Source organism: Tenrec ecaudatus, chromosome 1 (assembly GCF_050624435.1).
Source record: "Tenrec ecaudatus isolate mTenEca1 chromosome 1, mTenEca1.hap1, whole genome shotgun sequence".
In the NCBI taxonomy this organism is placed as follows: domain Eukaryota; kingdom Metazoa; phylum Chordata; class Mammalia; order Afrosoricida; family Tenrecidae; genus Tenrec; species Tenrec ecaudatus.
Genome location: NC_134530.1, coordinates 173,836,378 through 173,853,394, shown reverse-complemented (window position 1 = coordinate 173,853,394; position 17,017 = coordinate 173,836,378). Strand labels below are relative to the sequence as shown.

Below are 17,017 nucleotides of genomic sequence, written 5' to 3'. Positions count from 1 at the left end.
ATTGGCCGAACCCCTGGGAACACAGAGGAAGCAGTGTTTCCTTTCGATGAGCTTAAATCCTTTTGCTCCTCATGGGGAGGGCAGTGACTTTTCCCACTGCAGAAAATGGAGAGCTGGGATGGGTCATGACAGGGAACGGAAGGCCGCAGAGCGCAGAGGGAAGCAGGGGCGTTGGTGTCCCAGTGTTAGCTCTCCTCTTTCCACCTGGGTGACTTGGGAAAGTTACTTCACTGCTATGAGACTTGCCTCTCTCACCTGTAGAAGGACGTTTCTGATACTTTGTCCCTGAGATATATGAAACTCCATGTCCTTGCAAAGACATGGTACACAGTGTTCTTGGCATGGTGCTCAGTACATAGGAGGTTCTTAATGTACTGTTATGACTGTTTCCAAGAAAAGTACAGGAGGCAACAATGAGATTTTATTCTGGAGATTTCGTGGCTTGGCTTAATAAGAGACAGAATTGTGATTTTTTTTTTTTATAGTTGACTCAACACACCTCGTTGAGCACCTGCTCTGTGCTTGGATAACGTTTAGGCTCTGGGGACACCAAGATCAGTGACATGCCGTCCTTTCTTTAAGGATTTCACAGTCTTGCAAGGGGAAAGTGTTACATAAACTAGTAATGACAGTGGTGTGAAAACCATTATACAGGAAAGTGCTGTGTGGCCATGAGGAGGGAGCCATTAATTGACTAGACTGGAAACAGCTCGCTGTGAGTCAGGATGGCCTTCCTGGCCTGAGTTGTTCTGCCCGTTTCTGTGTGACGTGGAGCATGTGATCAAGAAGGGGGAGGCATAAGCAGTATTTTGCAAGCCTTTAGGCTAAATCTTTCTTGACTGCTCGCATGTACTCATGTGCACACATGTGTGCACACGCAAACAGACACTCTAACTTACTTGCACACAAACACAGACACATTCCAACCCACTTACACACACACACACACACACACACACACACACTGGCTCCTTTGTGTGGACACTCACACATGCACCCCTTACTATTCACTCATGTACATACACGCTTTCCAACTTACTCTGATACACACATACCCACAATTCAACTCAAGTTCACACACAGTCCCGCCAGTCACCAGGGTGTCTGCTCTGGAAGGCCCGCCCTGCCTGTGTAGACTGCTAGGCCACGCTTCGAGCTTCTCCCGGGTAATTGTCCCCAGCCCTGAGCATTCTTCCTGTCTCCACTCTGGAATTCCTCCACTCCAAATGCTCAGCCACCATTCTCTGATCCTTTTGTGTTGTTCTTCTTCTTCAGCCAAAGGAAAAAATCAAAACAACCCGATCTCTCTTACATACGGGAAACTCCGTTGGACACGTCTCTCTCCTCCATCACCCACGCTAGCAAGGCCCTCTGCGACGCCCCTCTACTAACATCCCAGCTTCCTCGCCCTCCCTTTTACTCAGGCATTCATTGGTTGCACAAATATTAACCAAGTGTGTCCTGTGTGTCCCTGCAGGTCAGGCACAGTGTAGTTCTCTGAAAGGCCCAGGCTGTCTCCAGCCTTTTGACTTGATAACTCACCATGAATAAGTGCATGATCACCACTCACCCCTTTCCTACCACCATCTCTCGCCAGAGACTAACCTCCCTTCTCCCTGTGGAGAAAGCCAGGCCAGCACTCCTTCCTTCTACTCATTTGTTTAAGCCCATTGCCCTGACTACACAGCAGTCTCCACACTCCTCTCTTCCGCGTCCCCAGCACCCAGCATCCTCCCTGGATCATGGATAGCTCTTAGCAAGTAAGTGCTGAGTGAAACTGTTTCTCCTTGAATCCCAATCATTGGTTGTGCGTTATTTCTCTCACCAGTTGAGTGTGTGCTATTTCTCTCACACCGTTTAAGTAGATCGAAAGTGGAAAGTCTATCTTGAGTTGCTTCCCAGGTTATCCAACATCAACATTAGTTATATTGATCATGACAATGCTGCCAGAGAATAATCAATGCGCTTTATACTGTGCTTTGCCAGACAACCTCCCTCCTGGTAAATTCAAGAGATCTGATTCAGAGTCAGACATATGACAGAACTGTGTGTCCCAAAGACACTGGTAAAACGAGAGGGGTGGGTTTTTTATTGGTGGAAGAGGAAAGAAAGGGTGTCAGTCTACCATGTCACAATTAAATGTCACACCCTACTCTGTTCATCGGTTACCTAAGAAAGTAGGTCAACCCTGCTTCTAGAACATTAACTCTGAGGGTCAGGATTTCATTCATTCACTCATCAGTATATATCAAAATCTAATATGTTCCAGGACCTCTGGTAGCATAGTGGTTTACATGTTGAGCTGCTAACCACAAGATCAGCAGTTCAAAACCACAGCCACTCTGAGGGAGGAAAATGAGACTTCTTACTCCCATAGTGATTTACAGTCTCAGACACTCTCAGGGGGCAGTTCTACTCTGTCCTATAGGGTCACTATAAGTCTGAATTGACTCGGTGGCCATCAGTTTTGAGTTAATAAGCTCCGATGTCTTTGTTAACTGTTGGGTTACCTCTCGGTGAATTCAAAGAGCAGGAAATGTGGCCCTGGTGGAATTTACAATATACGGGAAGCTGGCACACAAACCGATTGCACTGCTCGGTGAGTGCTGTGAAAGAAACAAACAAGATACGGGCCTGGAAAATCGTAACTGTCGGTAGGAAGCCTTCCCAAAGACCAGAGAATGAAAAGGAGTCGCGCAGGCGTCAGGCCAGGAGGAGGGGGAGGTGTGCTGATCGAGGCAGAGAACACTGTTTGCACGATGGTCTGGAAACAGAGAGTTTTCATATTCGAGGATCTAGAGAGAGAGAGTCCATAGTTGCTGGATGAGAGAGAGAGAGAGAGAAAGAGAGAGAGAGAGAGAGAGAGAGAGAGAGAGAGAGAGAGAGAGAGAGAGAGAGAGAGAGAGAGAGAGAGAGAGAGAGAGAGAGAGAAAGCGCTACACCGTAGAGAGCTTTATAGCCATGGGAAGAAATTTGGGTTACATTCAAAAGAAGCCAATGGTGATTTCTCAGCAAAGTGGTGGCATGGCCTAACAAGTGCTCTTGCTGGCATGGGGGAGAGAAATGGGAAAGGGTGTTTTGGATTTAATTGTATAGCCTCCCAAAGTGTATATATTGAAATGCTGGCCCTGTATTGAAATGCTGGCCCTGTATTTATAGATATAATCTGGTTTGGAAACTGGTCTAAGTAGACTCGAACGCGGGGCCGGCAGTTTGAAAAGACCAGCTGCTGCGCATGTGCTAGTGCTCATGAAGAGAGAGGTGACTCATGGAGGGTTTAACAAAAGAAGTGCTAGTTTACTGAAAGTCTGTGATGGTTAAGGATGTCAATCAGTCTCCGTCTAGCTATATAGATATGGGTTTCTGCATACGAGATCTGGACATGCATATATATATATATATATATATATATATATATATATATATATATATATATATATATATATGCATATATATATATGCATATATATATGCATCCATAACAGCTGCCCGTGCCCAAAGAATAATGCAGACCCCTTCATCTATACTGCTTCCACAAATGCTTTCCTTCCGGCGCTGTGGCCACAGCCACGTGTCTGCTCAGCCTTTGGAAGAGCTCGCCTCCAGCGCCCTCCGCCGGGTCAGGAAGAAAGTGTGGTTGCACCGCAAGGAGCCCCATGAAATGGCCAAAGCAATCCGGAAACTGATCAAAGGTGGCCTAATCATCCGCAAGCCTGTGACCGTTTTACTCGGGCCAATGCGGGGTGGCGGGGCGGGGGACACCTTAGCCGTGGGCAGGGCAGGCATAGGGGCAAAGGGCAAAGGAGGACCACGCCAGTGCTGGAATGCCCTAGAAGGTGACCTGGATGGGGAGGGGGAGGATTCTGCGCCGGCTGCTCCTGAGACACCTGGATTCTAAGAAGATCGACCGCCATGTCTATCACAGCCTGTACCTGAACGTGAAGGGGAACGGGTTCAAGAACAAGTGGATTCTCACGGAATGTCCACAAGCTGAAGGCAGACAAGAAGCTGCTGGCTGAGCAGACTGAGGCCCGCAGGTCTGAGGTCCGGGAAGCGCGCTGGTGCCGTATGGAATGACTCCAGGCCAAGAAGGAGCAAGGCTCTGTCCGAGGAGGAAGACAGAGAAATAAGCTCCCCCTCTCTTCGCGGGCTCCACAGTGCTATTGAATACTCAATAAGAGCAAGCCTTGCCCGCCTACCCATCAATTAAATAAAATGCTCCCTCTTCTCATCTATTAAATGTCACATGAGAAATAAAACGCCACTGTTGCCCTAACTTGAGTCCCTTCATCTCCCCTGACCCATTAAACATGAATGGCACCTTTACATTTCCCAGTTAAGGGATCCATATGAATGAAGGAGCCACTTCCCCCACCTGGACCCAGCAGTCCTCTGACCTGAAAGGGCACAGTCTATGGGCATGTCGGCTGGTGGTGAGGCATAGCCTTCCTGAGCCAGGAGAGTGCCCTCTGAGAGGCTCCCTCTGCGCACAAACTTAAAAAAAATTATTTATCATTTTACTGGTGGCTCTTACAGCTTTTATAACAATCTATACATCGATTGCCTCAAGCACATTTACATATGTTGTCTTCATAATTTCCAAAATACTTTCTTTCTGTTTGAGCCCTTGGTATCAGCTCCTCTTTTTTTATCTCCCTCTCACCCTCATGGGTCCCTGATAAATTATAAATTATTATTATTTTCATATCTTACACTACCCGCTGTCTCCCTTTGTCCATGTTATTGTTGTTGGTCCCCCTGCAGAAGGGGGCGGTTCTTATGCATTATCTAGTCAGTTGCCCATTTCTCCCCCTTCTCCTCCCACCTTTCCCCTACTCTCATTGTATTCCTACTCCCACTGCTGCTCCTGTGGGGTTTGTCTGTCCTGGATTCAGTGTGTCAAGAACAATCTGTACCAATATACGTCATGCACAAACTTTTAATGGTATATTAATTTTCTTTGTAAGGTGGGGAAGAGGAAAGAATTTAAGCTGATTGTTTTATCTGTAAAGTTAATGCCTTTATCTCTAATTACAGAACTAAAATGGGCAACTGCCCATAATTAAAGAACGTACGTAATGATGAAATTACAGTGTGTGATGATTCAGGAAAATTCTTAATTATACTCTATAAACCTGAAGTCCCTGACATTACCTCACGCTGCTATTTTCATCACAGAAACCATTCGCATGAGCTCATCTCAGAGGAGCTTTTCCACGTCTCTGAGTCAGTTTTCTTCAAGGGGTCTGAGAGACCGGAGAACACAACTCCTGGCGGTTTTAAGAAAGACCAGTCAGCACAGAATGAGTGTGGTGCATTGTGCAGAAAAAGGAAGCATTGTTTCCCACTGGGTAGTGCGCTGGAAAGGCATCTCTCTGGGCAGTTTTCATTTAGAAGCTTCATCGAAGCATTGGGACAATTAATAAAGAAACAAAGAGTGTAGATGAATACAGACACATTTGTAGGAAAGTGGAATTAAAAGATAATGGATTTTTTATATCTTTTATGTAGTCTCATATACACAGGTATGTATACATGTAGATTTACATGTGTGTGTATGTACATATACATATAGGGAGCCCTGGGGTACTGTGGGCTGTTAACAGCAAGGTCAGCAGTTCAAACCCATTAACTGCTCCTGAGAAGTAAGATGAGGCTGGCTGTTCCCATAAGGATTTACAGTTCTGGAAACCCTAGTTGGGGCTGCTATGAGGCAGAACAGATTCACTGGAAATGGGTTTGATTTTAGTATTTTGTTTTGTTTTTATTTGTGTGTATGTAATATTTTTATGGCACTGTAAAGAAATATCTGAATTTCAGGGAGGTATCCATCAGGTAGCTGGAAATTCAAGACTGCTGAGTGAAAGGGAACCCTAGTAGCTTAGTGGTTACCCTAGTGGGCTGTTAATCTTGAGGTCAGCAGTTCAAAACCAGCAGCCACTCCACTGGGGAAAAATGAGGCTTCTTACTCCCATGAAGAGTTGCAGTCCTGGAAATCCATAGGACCCTGTCCTATGGGGTCACCATGAGTCAACCTGGTCTCAATGGCAGTGAGTTTGAATTTGAGCTTGAGGAAATTATCAGGTTAGAGGGAGTCTGTAAAGAGAGGAGAACAAAGCCAGGGAATAGTCTGAGAAAACCAAAGGTGACAATGGCTGCTACATAGAAAGAGATCCACAGAAAGGACATGACTCCAACGTAAGAGAGGAATTAATAACGGTCATCCCCTCCTGAGGCTTCCCTGGTGCTTAATTCTAGACGTAACCTCCTACCTTCTTCATCATAACCCATGCTGGCTGCCACTGAATTGACATAATAATCCTAAATAAACCCCAATGGCATGCTTAGCAGTCCAAAGAAAGTACTCAATGGGATCCACACTAAAGGACAGGCACGACATCTATATTGTCCATTAAACCAAAAACCAGCTGCCATCAAGTCAGTTATGCCTCATGGCAACCCTATGTGTGTCAGAGCAGACTGTGCTACATCAAGTTTTCAATGGCTGGCTTTCGGGATTGGACATCAGGCCTGTCATCCAACAAGCCTCTCTCATTCACCTCCTGTGTGGACTTGAACCTCCAGCCTTTCCAATAGCAAAAAAGCACACGAAGCTCTTGCACCATCCAGAGACTCCATCTTGCCCACGACTAAATCTTCAAAAACCTACAACTTAGCCTTATACGTCATTGACCCCCAATGCATTCGTGCTGAATAAGTCAGTAATGAAGTAGATGATTGGGGAAAACAGGTCTGGAGAAGTTAGTAGTCAGCATCCAGTCCCAGTCCACTGCTGATTCTACCACACCCAGCCACCTCCCCTCCCCAGTGCCAGTGCCCACTGTCTCTCGGAGGCAGCCTCTTGGATCAATGTGGAGCCCCCTGGTACAGGACATGTGTGTGCTGACAGGGGGCAGAGAGGCCAAGCCAAAGCCGCTTTTCCCCTAACAGACCACACCCCTCATCTACTGCGAACCTTCCAGCTTGCAAAAGCAAAAACCAAAACAATCAAATCCAGCATTTCAAACACCATAACAAGCATAAAATGTTTACCCAGCCAAAAGAAAATGTGCCTTCCCTCCCCGCAGAACTTGTAACAGAGTCAAATCATTGACATTATGGTGCTGGCTCCTCAGCGAACATAACCACTTGCTTCTGGCAAATCAGAGCAGGGCTCTCGCCCTCCAGAGCCTGTGGGCCTGTGGGTATCTACCGCCTGCCGAAGCAGCTGTGGCTTGTTGGTTAAAGCAACAGAAGTCAGAGGGACGAGGAACGCCTCTCTCAGTCAATGTCATCAGAAGTGTTTGGGGTGATATTGGCTATGCTGCTGGGAGCTAGAGAGCAATGGTTTCGAATCATCAGTTCAGGTTCTTGGTAATGGGACAGCTAGGCTAGACTAGTTTCCAGCTGTCAATCAAACACTAGTCAAGATATTGTGAAAGGGGGGTTGTTGTTTCATAGATGTGATTCTAGACTCTAATCAGTTGACTTTAAGTAAAGGAGATCTTCTTAGATAATCTAGGCAAATTCGATTTACTGTAATACTTGAGTATAAGCCAAGTTTTATCAGCACATTTCCCCCCTTTATCTATTTATTTATTTATTTATTTATTTATTTTTCAAGTCTTATACAGCCCAATACCTTTCACCCACTTTTCTGTTGTCTGTCCCCCAGTGAGGAGGCTATATTTAGATAATTGTGATCACTTCTCCCTTTCTACTCCACCTTCCTGGTATCACCATTCTCACCACTGGTCCAGAGGGGTTTATCTGTCCTGGATTCCCTGTATTTCCAGTTCCTATCTGTACCAGTGCAGATCTTCTGGTCTAGCCAGATTTGTAAGGTAGAACTGGGGTCATGATAGTGGGTGGGGAGGAAGCATTAAAAAACTAGAAGAAAGTTGTATGTTGCATCGTTGCTACACTGCACCCTGACTGGCTTTTCTCCTCCCCACCACCTTTCTGTAAGGGGATGTCCAGTTGCTTGCTGATGGGCTTTGGGTCCCCACTCCATACCCCCCCTCATTCACAATAATATGACTTTTTTTGTTCTTCGATACCTGATCCCATTGACACCTCATACTCTCACAGGCTGGTGCGCTTCTTTCATGTGGGCTTTGTTGCTTCTCAGCTAGATGGCCATGTGCTTCTCTCCAAGCCTTTAAGACCCAGACACTATATTTTTTTATAGCTGGGCACCATCAACTTTCTTCAGCACATTTACTTATATACCTGCTCTGTCTTCAGCGATTGTGTTGGGAAGGTGAGCAACATGGAATGCAGTTTAATTGAACAAAGTGTTGTTGTGTTGAACTAATATGATAAACATAAAGACCAGTGAATGAGAATTGAGAACCCCAAAACTGCAACCAAATACCTACAAGCACCTAATTTTTTTATAAAGTACTAAAATACATAAGTGGGAAAGCCTTTTAAATAAATAATACTAAAAAAATTGGATCTCCACCTGCAAATGAATGAATCAGGCCCCATATACCCACATGTACAAAAATGAACTCAAAATTGATCAAAGTCCCAAATATAAACCCCAGAGCCACAAAGATCAACAATGAAAAAAATAGAGGCAAACTGAAGGGCCCTAAAACAAGGCATAAATACACTGTGAAACATAATGGAAATTATCCACCCTATAGAAGACAAAATAAAACACCGGGATCTTCTAAAAATGCGACATTTATGCACATCACAGACTTCATCAAACGTGATAAAAAGAGAACCCACAGATTGGGGAAAAATGTTTAGTAATGATATATCCAATTAAAGGGTACTTTTAGAAATCTATAGAAAACTACAATACTTTAATAAGAAGAATACAAATAATCCAATCATCAAAAAATGGGCACAAGACATGAGCAGACAATTTATAAAGATGATATCCAGGGAGCGAACAATAACATGAGGAAATGTTCATGTTCATTAGCTATAAGAGAATGAATTAAAACAACAATGAGATACCGCCTCACACCGACAGTTAGAAAAATAAATAAATAATAGTCAATGCTGGAGAAGATGTAGAGAAATTGGAATGCTCATTCGTTGCTAGTGGAACTTTAGAATAGCATGCCCACTATGGGAATCAGTATGGTGTTTCCTTAAACAAATGCAAATATAAGTACCATATGATCCTGCAACTGCTCTCCTGGGTATATACCCTAACGAAATGAGCACAACACACAGCAGGCATATGCACACCTATGTTTATTGTAACTGTTTCCATAATAGTAAAAAGATGGGAAAAAAACAAGATCTCCCATTGGAGAGGAATGGATAAGCAAACTCTGGTACATTCCCACAATGGACTATAATACATCAATAAAAAGCAATTAAGACTATCAAACATTGCAAAACACGGTCAAAATTTGAGAACATTAGGCTTAGCAAAGTTAGTCAATCATACAAAGATTAATTTTTAATGACACCATTAGTATAAGGGAAAAAAAGAAAAGTGGTTTTCACACCAAAGGAGGGACAGGAAATAATGGAGGAAGAGAAGGGGAAAAGATAGAACCACATTTGGCGGCGGGGTGGGGGGTAACAGGATCCTGTTACTGGTTTGATGTTATGAGATTGACTGTACAACTACATAGAATGTTTTTCTTTAAAATGACCAAAATAAAATTAATATACAAGAGAGAGAAAAGGCTAACCACCACCACCCCACCCTGATTCTTTACTCTTCAATATAGCCACTGGTCTGAGCAGCTCCCAAAGCCGGAAAAGTACAACGGAAGTGGACTTGGAGTCTTTAGTAGCATACAAGTCCCCCCAAAAAAGGAGTAGAAAGTCTCGCCTTCCTCCCGCACAGCAGCCGGTAGTTTGGGATTCGCAGCAGTTGTGTAACCCTCTGAGCCACCATGGTTCACAACAGAAGGAAACACTGCCTAACCTTGCGTCATCCTCGTTACATTTGCGCTTACTGTTGAAGCCACTGTGTCCTTCCATCTCCTTGAGGATCTGTTTTTCTTTGACCCTCTACTTTACCGAGCATGATGTCTTTCTTCGGGGCTGCTCTCTCCTGGTAACCACCAAAATGCTTCAAGTCTTGTCATCACTGCTTCTAAGGAGCATTCTGGCTATACTTTTTCTGAGATAAATCTGTTCTTCTGGCAGTCTGCGGTATATTCAACATTCTTTTCTAATACCTAAATTCAAAGGCATCAATCTTACTCTTTGGTCTCCTTACTGAGGTCAGATTGAATGCCAGGTATGAGTAAGAAAGGCCAGCGTTCCTCCTTTACCAACATGTCATTGCAGTGTGGAGGAGTTCTGGACTTGGGTTCAGGGTATTGGGATATTATGGCTCTGCCACAATCTAGTTGTGCATCTGGGAAAGTTGTGTGTTTTCTTCCAACCTCAACTTTCCTCCTCTGGAAAGCAGAGTAATCATTTGTTTGTAGTCACAAAATACGGACACAATTTAATAGTGGGGGACTTGAACTTGAGGTAAACTATAGTGTGTCCAAACATTGAATTATTCTGTAATTAGTCAAACTTCAATATGATAGCTAAATCAATAACATAGTCGGCCAGTACACTGAGGGACCATGGGGCAGGCTCCACCACAAGACATGATGTCCCTTACTGACCCATAGCACTACGGGGGACAACACTGCAGACACAGTGCAGGAATTGTGCCTAATCTGACTCCATTATCCCAGGGTGAAACAGTAAGGCTGTGCAACACAGCAGCAAGGGGGACAAAGCAATGAAGTCCCCAGGGAATTCCAAAAATAGACGTTGGGGCCAGGGCGGGGTACCCCATCAGACTCGACCAGAAAATACTCCTAAAGGTCAACAAATAGCCCTGGAACTGCCATATATACTCAAATATAAGTCAACCAGAGTATAAGCCAAGGTACCTAATTGTTACCTGGGAAACTAGAAAAACTGATTGACTCGAGTATAAACCTAGGGTGGAAAATGCAGAAACTATTGGTGAGTTTCAATAATCAAAACAAATGAAAATAAAATTACTAAATATTGAGACATCAATGGGTTAATGAATTTAAATATTTATTTTAAATAAAAAAACATAAATAAAAGGACAAATCATTTAACATTAGTAAACCAGCACAGTAAGTGGACAATAGGTTCAACAAAAACAATAAGGTATCAACAATGAGACCTTAGGAGTACTATTCCCTGAGCTCAATCAGCAACCAAGCTAAAATGTAAAGAGTTAAAATCCTTCAAAACTGGATTCCTCATCATCATCCGTACCCCAATGCAGAGCTTCAGCTGGTGTGAGGTCATCATAGACGCTGTCCTCACTGAGATCGCCGTCATCACCATCCCTGCTGTCATTTTCATACAAAGCACAGTCTTCACTGCCATCCAATGTAGCATTACTAATACTACATTTTTGGAAGGCATGTCGCACCATGTCTTCTGGAATGTCTTCCCATGCATCTCGAACCCACTTTGCTATTAACTCTATGTCAGGCTTCATGAGATTTCCTCCTTTTGTTAGTCAGGCTTGACCAGATGACATCCATTCATGCCACATCCTTTGCACACAGTCTTTAAAAGGCTTATTTAAAGATGCATGTCATAGGATGGCTCTGATTGGTCAGATGTGAGTAAACAAACATTCAAAGCCCTGCAGTGTCAGCGGGGCTTTGAATGAACAACGGAGAAACAGCAATCACCCGCGAGATAACCAGCACTCATCCTGTTAACTCTGGGGGGTACTAGCAAGATGTTACACCTCGCTGGGGTACCACTGACCCATGTATAAGCCGAGCCCCAGTTTTTCAGCACATGTTTTTGTGCTGAAAAGCTTGGCTTATACACGAGTATATACGGTATTTATAGTCTTTTCTTTTGTCATTGTTTTTTATTGTTGTTTGCTTTGTTTCTTTTGTTTTTTTGTATTGCTCTTTTTTTGTGCTTATTATTGTCTCTGCATGTCTATCTAGATAAGATAGGCAGGATAAACAATCTGGAGGAGAAACCAATGGGACCGATGGTTGGGGGGACACAGAAGGGGGGGGGGGGTGTCAGTAAACCCAGGGACAAGGAAATCACAAATGATCTAAAATCCATGGCAAGGAGGGTCCAGGAGGTCTGGTAGGGCATGATCAAAGGAAATGTAGCCTAGAGGGATTACTGAAACCTGAGTGAAGGCTAGACATGACAGTGGGACAAGAGGAAAGTAAAAAGAAATAGAGGAAAAAACTAGGAGGCAAAGGACATTTATAGAGGTTCAAATACAGGCATTTACATATGTAAATATATTTTTATATAATGATAGGGAAAAGATCTATGTACATATATTTATATGTTAAGTATTAAGGTAGTAGATTGATATTGCGCCTCTGCTCAAGTACTCCCTCAACGCAAGAATACTTTATTCTAATACTTTATTCTAATACTTTATTCTAATTTGGCATTCTGTGATGCTTACCTTCCCAATACGATCTCTGAAGCCAAAATGGGTGCATAAGAAAATGTGGTAAACAAAGCTGACAGTGCCCATCTATCAAAAGATATAGCATCTGGGGTCTTAAAGGCTTGAAGATAAACAAGTGGCCATCCAGCTGAGAAGCAACAAAACCCACATGGAAGAAGCACACCAGCCTGTGTGATCACAGCCAGGTGTTGATGGGCTCAGGTATCAGGCTTCAAAGACCCAGGACAAAAAAAATCTTATCAATGTGAATGTGGGGAGGGTGAAGTGGAGACCCAAAGCCCATCTGTAGACAATTGGACATCGCCTTACAAGGGTCACACGAAAGAGAGGAGCCAGTCAGGGTGCAGTATAGCACCAATGAAACGCACAACTTTCCTCTAGTTCTTGAATGCTTCCTCCTGCCTGCTATCATGACCCCTATTCTACCTTACAAAGAGCTAGACCAGAGCACATACACTGGTACAGATAAGAGCTGGAAACACAGGGAATCCAGGACAGATAAACCCCTCGGGATCAATAATGAGCGTAGCAATACCAGGAGGGTAAGGGGAAGATGGGGGGAGAAAAAGGCAACTGATCAAAATTATGTACATATAACCCCCTCCTAGATGGACAGGCAACAGAAAAGTAGACGGAGGGAGACAACAGTCAGTATAAGACATGAAAAAAATTTTTATAAATTATCAAGAGTTTATGAGGAAGTGAGTGGGGTAGGGGAAATGAGCTGATACCAAAGGCTCAAGTAGAAAGAAAATGCTTTGAAAATGATGATAGCAACATATGTATAAATGTGCTTGACAGAATGGATGGATGGATTGTGATGAGCTGTATGGGCCCCCAATAAAATGAGTGTGTGTATGTATATATATATATATATATATATATATATATATATATATATATAAACACCAGTCAACAGATGATGAATGAATAGAGAGAGACATACAAGAAGAGTTCCACTTGGAAAGTGTGGCTCTGCATGCATACCAACCTAGTCATGTGTTACGTATGATACGTAGCACAGACATTTGTTGATTTCATTCACATTTTATCAAAATGAGTTCTACTTGTCCTTATATACTGGGTAAAAAGAAAAATCTGTAGATGATTCTGAGCTAGAGAAAATTATTAGGTGAATTACTAGAAAACTAGTTAAGTAAAAACAGCTTCTCTTCTGTTAATTGCTTTCTTTAATTACAAAAGTATTTGCAACAAAGAATATTCTTTATAGAATTAGGCTGGGGGAGGGGGTGGGGGCGGAGCCCTGGTGGCTTAATGTGTTAAATGTTGGACTGCTAACCACAAGATCAGCCATTCAAACCCACTAGCTTCTCCTTTGGAGGAAGATGAGGCAGTGCACTCCCATACAGATTTACTGTCTTGGAAACGCCAGGGAGCAGTTCTACTCTGTCCTACAAGATTACTATGAGTTAGACATTGACTCAATGGCAGTGGATTTGGGGTTTGGTTGGGGGGAGAGGAATAATTTCCATGACTGGATATGGACTACCCCTTGGTCATTTTTTGCCGGGCTGCTTCCTCCTGTCTTCTGAGCACACTATGGCTTCTCTCTGCTTCACAATCTCCTCCACCCGTTGTCTCCCAGGCTCTCCAATTCTTGGCTCTTATCAGTCTAGTGATTTACTAAGGGGCATTCCATTTTGTATTTCCCAGCACAGGGCCTAAGTTCACAGGCTGAGGTTTCTGCATTCTTGCCCAGACTTTTGGAAAAGTGAAGTTTTGCAACAACAACAAAGTAAATTAATGGTGCTTTCCTGATTTTCATGGGCTGTGTGTTTCTCAATCTCTTCCCTTGGATGTGATCACTGGCTTTAGTTTTCAAGTCACACGAGGCTGGTTATTACTCCCCGCAGTGCCAGAAGACTTGTGTATGGTGAACGCTACAAAAGGGAGCCCTGATGGCATGGGGGACGGCTCATTAGTAGTTCAAATCCATGAGCTACTCTGCAGGAGGAAAATGAAGCTTTCTACTCCAGTAAAGAGTTACAGTCTCAGAAACCCCCAGCAAAATTCTACTCTGTCCTATAGAGAGCCACTACGATGGCCGTGGCAGTGAGATTGAGTTTGGGTTTGAATGCTACAGGGAGCTCTGTCTTGTTATCCTCTTGTGTGGTCAGAGAGCCCCTGTCTCTTCCTTCCAGTATGACTCTGATTCAACTTCAGCCTCCTTCACTGCTCACTGGATATTTTGCTGGGTTGTAACTAGTCTCCCCATCCCAACCTCTCCTTTCTAATCTTTCTAATACACAGCAGTAAGACCAGGTCTTTCTGGACAAAAATTCATATCATCTGACAACTTTGCCCTAATATCTGCAGAGATTCTCTGTAACCTGCATGGAAAACAAGAGCAAAACCTTACTTTGTATTCAAGATCTTTTCAAACTAACCCAATTGGTAATTTCACCTTAAATTCCCATGAGTCCCCTATATGAATTCTCTATTCATATCAAAACACCTGCCAGACTTGCTATTTCTTGCACAAGACCCCAATTTTCCACTTCTGAACCTCTTGTTGTTAGGTGTCCTCAAGTCGTTCTGATCCATGGAGACCCTGTGTATAACCAAACGAAATACCCGTGTCATCCTCACAGAGGTTGTTATGTTGGAGCTTGCTGGAGGAGGTGTTCTACAATCATTCAACTTAGGGGAGGTTGACCGGGATGTCTCCACACATATTCTTGACCCTCGTATAGTTGTGGTCTACTTAATCCCAGTCAACTCAAAGAGAAAACAACATGAATACCTGTAAGCACTTTGTGTTTACAAAATGTTCTTCAAAACATTATCTTTTACAATGTTTTAACAGCTTTATTGACATATAGTTCATGTACCATACAATTCAATTGTTTAAATTTATTAAAAACAGAGTTGTGCAATCATCGAAATGTTTTTGGACATTTTATTTCTTGAATTCATTATTCTTAGCTCCCCATTTCCCCTGAGCCTCCCCTGCCATAACCCTAATCCAGTTACTATTGCTATAGATTGACCTATTTTGGATTGCATGTAAAGAATAACATTATTTTTAACCAACAACAATAATTTTTTTAAAAAACACAGAAAACCCTCAATCCGAAAGAAAGCAGAAAATAATAGCACGTATGAAACATTTTTAATGATAAATTGTTAAATTTTAATCTAACTATATCTGCATTAATCCACATTCCAATGCACTCTGTCTGACAGAAGACTAGTCACATCTCTGATCAATGGTCAGAGGGAATACTCCTGAGGCTTAATCCATATGGGGACACCACAATGGATTTGGTGCTTTTATTGTCATCCATAGTCTTCTATAAACTGGATGCTCAAAATCTAAGCTAAAAGCAGTCCCTGCTCCAGTCTTGGATTTTATTATTTATAATCCTTGAATCACACAGACTGGTGTGCTTCTACCATGTGGACTTGGCTGGCACCTCACTTTAGTAGCCTCTTATTTTAAGACAAGTCTTTAAGACCTCAGACACTATTCTTTCTGATAGCTGGCACCCACCACCTGATTTCTTCACCACAATTTGCTATAGCACCCATATCTTCAGTGATCTCTTCATGAGGCTAAGTATCGAGTAGGGCCCCCTCATAAGGACTAATTATTCTGAGATTAAGGCTTATGATTAAATACAAGCTCAAAATCCACTCATGTATCTATGACATATATGCCCCTGGTCCATTTTAGAGACAGCATTATCATTTTATGGGAATTATCTCCATGGGGCATATGGTAATTCTATTGAGAGTATCATTAATTTAGACACTGTTATAAAATTTGAACTACTGTTTAGAAAGGAAAAAGCATGTATAGGACAGCTTTTTCAAAAATATATAGAGATCTTTGACTTCGACAGATTAAAAACTCAAGTGATTGGACACTAGTTGCCAAACTAATGAGGCTTGGAGCTAGGGCCAACCTCTGACTAGCACTCAATCACTCACTAAGGTAGAACCATGGCTGCTGACCTAAAACAAAGAGAGTAGGCAAAAAGCAAATATACGATGGTCTTAAGTTGCCAATTACTGGGCATCCTCACACCAGAAGAACATTATGTAATCTAATCTTTGAAAACTCACAAGGCATATTTTACCATCTTCATTTTACAAGAAGTCATGCTAGAGGGGAGTTAAATCAAACACCAGTTCCTTTCAGTGCAGGAGACATGTGCTTCATGCCTACTGTATGTCAGCCACCAGGCTAGGACCTAAAGTGCACCAAATATTAACAAAGGTCCAAGGCTTCAAATAATTTATAAGTTGTGGAGAAAGACATGATAACAGATAATGTCCACAAAGTACCGTGTGATGATAGCCCATAAAGAAGCCACTTCATGAACAGAGAGAGGAGACTATCCAGTTCAATCCTTGGGTGCAGGGTGATTCAGACAAGGGCTGAGAACACATCAACTGAGCTGGAAATTGAACGTGGAGTTGGAGTTAGCTAGTGTTGGGAAAACTAGAATTTGAACTCAGGTTTCCCATTCACGCATTCTGCATCATCTCGTTACGCGGCAGCTTTGGGACAGATATTGAGAAAGAGGGAGACCGTGCACTATGGGAAGGAAGGGAGGG

General features: G+C 42.9%; 1 protein-coding gene and 1 pseudogene across 1 annotated transcript in view; one reads left to right on the top strand and one right to left on the bottom strand.

The window, feature by feature from the left end:
- Positions 1 to 17,017, bottom strand: part of DDR2 (discoidin domain receptor tyrosine kinase 2) — a 202,527-nt gene that overhangs the window by 146,931 nt on the left and 38,579 nt on the right. The gene's annotated exons all lie outside the window — the stretch shown is intronic.
- LOC142438806 (large ribosomal subunit protein eL19-like) lies at positions 3,539 to 4,167 on the top strand (annotated as a pseudogene).